This window comes from Carya illinoinensis, chromosome 13, assembly GCF_018687715.1.
Source record: "Carya illinoinensis cultivar Pawnee chromosome 13, C.illinoinensisPawnee_v1, whole genome shotgun sequence".
In the NCBI taxonomy this organism is placed as follows: Eukaryota; Viridiplantae; Streptophyta; class Magnoliopsida; order Fagales; family Juglandaceae; genus Carya; species Carya illinoinensis.
Window position 1 is genome coordinate 19,463,447 of NC_056764.1, and position 5,306 is coordinate 19,468,752.

At 35.3% G+C, this 5,306-nt stretch overlaps 1 non-coding gene across 1 annotated transcript; it reads left to right on the forward strand.

Moving 5' to 3' along the window:
• Nucleotides 1–264: 264 nt before the first annotated feature.
• LOC122293049 lies at nt 265–372 on the forward strand. The gene has a single exon (XR_006237106.1). It is a non-coding gene; the product is annotated as a small nucleolar RNA R71 (small nucleolar RNA).
• Nucleotides 373–5,306: the final 4,934 nt, after the last annotated feature.

The window sequence follows — 5,306 nt, forward strand, 5'->3', positions numbered from 1 at the left end:
TCAACCTTAGCCTTTAGGTTATCTTCTTCCCTGATATGGTAAATTCCACCACCATTTAGGTTTCCTGTAGGTCGTGACCTATTTGTGCTCTCAGTAGCACTAGGTCCAGTCCAAGTGTGAGCTTTTTCAGCAAGCTCATTGAGGTATTATATGGCCTCATTAGGATCTTTCTATAAAAACTCACCATTACACATCATCTCCACAAATTGATGTTCTCTAGGTGTAAGTCTCTCATAAAAATAGCTCACTAAGTGCCAATTCTCATACCCATGGTGAGGACACATACTCAATAGCTCCTTAAATCTCTCCCAAGACTGATACAAAGTCTCACTATCCTTTTGTACAAAGGTGGAGATTTGCCTTGTTAAAGCGCTGGTCTTATTTTGGGGAAAGTATTTTTTAAAAAAGACTTGAGTCATCTCATTCCATGATCCAATAGATCATGGTCTCAATGAGTATAGCCAACTCTTAGCTCTATCATTCAAAGAGAAAGGAAAGAACTTAAGTCTCACAATGTCATCAGTTGCATTTTGACTATAAAAAGTCGCAACTACTTCCTCAAACTCCCTAATGTGCACATATGGATTTTCATTTTCCAAGCCATGAAAAGTAGGGAGTAACTGTATCATCCCCATTTTAAAATCCAATTGGCGAGTATTAGCTAAAAATATGATGCATGATGGTGTGGCTGTGCGTGTAGGGTGGAGGTAATCCTGAAGGGTCCTAATGGGTTGATCTTCGTGTTCACTCATTTTCTCAAAATTAGAAAAATTATCAAACAAATTATTAGAAAAATTAGGCTCTGACTCTAACTTTAACAAAGGTCTACAAGCAACCGACCCAAGGCGTCCCTATACTTGTGCATGCAAGGTAGAGAAAAATGCAACACTAAAAAAAACTACAAAAAGAAAAAGAAAATAAAATAAAGATGTAGCAAGCTAAAAGAGGGAACGAAGTTATCGCCTTTACAAGCTATTGAAAAGAAAAACTATTTCACAATTTTTCTACCGTCTCCCCGGCAACGGCGCCAAAATTTGATTACACCTAAAGAATAACGCTGTAGTTGTAGCACAGTTTTAGGGTGTCGATTCCACGGCGAGACAATTTAAAAGAATAGCAAGAGGAACAAAGAAACTAAAGAAAAATATTAAATAAGTATTGGAGAACAAAGATTAATTTTAAATGTAAATTAAAGTGAAGTAAAGTGATTAACAAAAAAGTACTCAAATTTGACGAACAGTAGAGCGTCGAGAATCCCTTGCACAAATCCGATATTTTAATTATTCTTAATTCATTTGATAACTCAATTAGGAACCCAATTCTCAAAATTCTCAATAAGAAGGTATAGATTTATAAATCAAAATTAAATCAAATGTAACCCTTTGAAAAATCATTCACCACTTTTAAAATACGTAAATTACTATCCATATTGAGAAAATCCAATGACGACAATATACTCAGGTTGCGATATTGCAGCAAAAAACTAAATCAATATAGATAAATAATTGATCCAAAAAAATCAAAGAACTAATCCATTCAATAGAAAAAGCATGACTGAATCCATAAACAGAATAAATTCTATGATTATTCAGAGAATAAAATATCAACGATGAATTGAGAATGATAAACAAAAGAGTTTTAGTAATTGAAGATCAAATACATAAATTAAAAATACCATCTAATGTGCAAGTTCATCCCTAGCCCTACTTGAGAATTTAGTTACTCATAAATATGCTGGACAACAAAAATATCCAAAGAAAACTGAAGCAAACGGTGGCCATGGAAGTGATTTTCTCATTTCTTCAAATCTGTCTCTTGTACCTCCTCATGTCTATTTCGTGCTAATGATATACTTATATATGGTAGGAAAGAAACCCTCATATTCTCTTAATTTCCGCAAAAAAAAAAAAAAAAAACAAAACAAAAAAAAAAAAAACCTAAATTTTAGAACTTATCTTGACAGCCACGTACGCCCTTCAAAAGTTCGAATTTGAAAATCCTTATTAGAGACAAAGTTATATCCCTTTAAGATAGCTTTCTAATGCATTAAGAATCATATCAATCTGATATGTGAGTAAAAAGATACAATCAAAAGACTAAAGTATGTCAAGACTATCTCCTAACGAATTTCAGACTTGGACTTCTTATGGTTTCATTTTGTGATTTTTTTTTTCTTTTCTTTGAAATTGCTTTCAAACCCCATGAATGTCCTCCTTTGAATTTGACTGGGCTTGACTTGCTCTTTTATAAACTCTAAAATTAAACATAAAAAAACTGTTTAGGAATATCCCAACGTAAAAAGAAACTCAATTTAAGAATACACATTAATTCCTATGATTTCTATTCACATTTTAGCATTTTAGTCTAATAATAGGGTATTTAGAGTGCACTTTCGCACACTCATCAATCACAAAGTGCATCTTCTAGGTAATTACCATATTTATGCTACTTTCAATATGATGTGAACTCCAATCGACTCGCTTTGAGACCTAACAACAATATTGGGAAAAACAAACCCGAGAAAGCCAAAATCAAGTCAATGAATGGAGAATCTAGATCCGATGAGAACCCGTTTCAAGAACCTAGATTATATTAAAATCTAGACCCGTTGAAGAACCCGTCTCAAGAACCCAGATTACAAGAAGGAACGCCACAAAGGCTGTGATTTACTTTTGATAAGTCAAAAGTTCAATAAAAAACAAAAGGAGTAAACTCAACTCACTAACAAAAACTCAATATTGTCTTACCTTCTCAAATGAGGCTACAGGTAGTTTAAATAAACAATCCTTAAAAATCCTAGTGAATAGTGCCACAGGTACTATACCGTAAACAGTGCTGTGCTACAATAACTTCTAAAACCCAAGTTCAAATAAAATAATAACTTTTCAAATAAGCTCTTGGCCAAAATATAAGATCTTCCCAAAAACCCTAATTCATTAGAAAAAGACATATGTGGTGGGCCAAGCATCCTCAAGCCCATTGATTCTAAACTAATAATACAAAACCTTTAGACAAATTAAAAGCCTTAATAACAACAGATCCTATCTCTAAGTCATGTCTTCCACAGCTTGTATCAAGTGGATCAAAACTAGTTCTCCTTCCTTCAAGTCCATCTTGAGTGTTGGGCTCTTCCTAATTTCATCCCAAGTGGATTGCACCAATTCTTACATTGCTTCATTGATCTTCTTGGATCTTGATTTTGTAATTGGCCCATCTGGAACTTGCAAGGATCTTTAAGGCTAGCTCCACCTTGGTTCCCATCATTCCCCCTCTCCTCAAAAGGATTCGACCTCGAATATTCACCTACATCAAAAGGAGAAATGGCAAAAACATTGAAGGTGGCAGAAACATTATACTCACCTAAAAGATCCACTTTATATGCATTGTCATTAATTTTTTCAAGAATTTGGAAATGTCCATCTTCTCGAGGATGCAACTTAGTCTGTCTTGAATCTTTCTTTACGCATGTGAACCCAAACCCAATCTCCTAGTTCAAAGATGACATGTCTTCGCCCTTTATTGGCTTGGGAAGCAACCCTTTCATTCTTTTGGGCAATTTGAAGCCATACCCTCTCATAAAGTGACTTCACCAACTCTGCCTTCTTTTGTCCATCCAAGCTACTCTTGCCATCAACAGGTAAATGCATCAAATCTAAAGGAGTAAGTGGATTAAAACCATAAGCAATTTTAAAAGGAAAGTAAGAAGTAGTAGTATGCATGGTTCTATTATATGCAAACTCTATAAATGGCAAATAATCTTCCTACGTCTTTAAATTCTTATGAACAACAGTGCGTAAAAGTTGAGTTAAAGTCCTATTAACTACTTAAAGAATTTAACATCCCTATCAGAAACAATGCTCCTGGGCACATCATGGAGTCGCACTATCTCCCTGAAAAACATTGCTATGTTCATGACATCATCCATTTTATGGCATGGAATGAAATGTGCCATATTACTAAATCTATCCACAACCACAAAAATAGAATCTCTATCCCTTTTTGTCCTAGGTAGCCCCAAAACAAAGTCCATAGATATGTCTACCCATGGCTCACTAGGAACAAGTAAGGGTATATATAACCCATGTGGCAAAACCTTAGAATTGGCCTTTCTACATGTGATGCACCTGCTACAAATGCGATTGACGTCTCTTTTCATCTTAGGCCAAAAGACATGTTCATGCAATATTTTTGAGGTTTACTTAACACCAAAGTGTCTCATTAATCCTCCGTCATGTGCCTCACGCACCAATAACTCAAGCATAGAACAACTAGGTACACACAGTTTGTTTTCTTTGAACAAGTAATCATCATGCTTGTAAAACTTACCAAATGCCGCCTTATCACATGTCATATATACATTAGAAAAGTCAGCATCATCGGCATAACATTTCTTTCACATTTTCAAACCCAAGTATTTTAGCACTCATAGAAGTAAGAAGTAAATACCTCCAGTATAAAGCATCAGCAACAATATTCTCCTTACCTTGCTTGTAACATATGACATATGGAAAGGTCTCAATGTATTCCATCCATCTAGCATGCCTCTTATTCAACTTACTTGACCCTTGAGATGCTTCAATGATTCATGATCGGTGTGGATCATAAATTCCCTAGGCCACAAGTAGTGCTACCAAGTCTCTAATGCACGAACAAGAGCATAAAGCTCTTTCTCATAAGTAGGGTACTTTAGGGATGCTCCACTTAGCTTCTCATTGAAGAAGGCGATGGGCCGCCTATCCTGCATCAAAACGGCTCCAATCCCTATTCCTGAGGCATCTTCAATTTCAATAGCTTTGTTAAAATTAGGTAATGCTAACATGAGAGCAGAGCACAACCTTTCTTTAATAGTGGCAAAAGCATTCTCTTGATTAACCCCCCAATGAAACCCAACATTCTTTTTAATGACTTCAATGAGTGGTGCAGTAATGGTGCTAAAGTCTTTAACAAAACGCTGATAAAAGCTAGCTAAACCATGAAAGCTTCTTACCTCATTGACGCTCTTTGGCATTGGCCACTCCCTGATGGCCTTGACTTTCTCTTCATCCATTTCAATACCCTTTGTACTAACAACATAACTAAGAAAAACAACTTTCTCCATGAAAAATGTACATTTCTTGAAATTAGCATACAACTTTTCACATCTCAACACATCAAACACATATATCAAATGCTTAATATGTTCATTTAAGTCCTTGTTGTACACTAGGATATCATCAAAGTAAACAACCACAAAGTTGCCTATGAGCATACGTAGGACATGGTTCATTAATCTCATGAAAGTACTGGGCGCATTTGTAAGTCCAAAT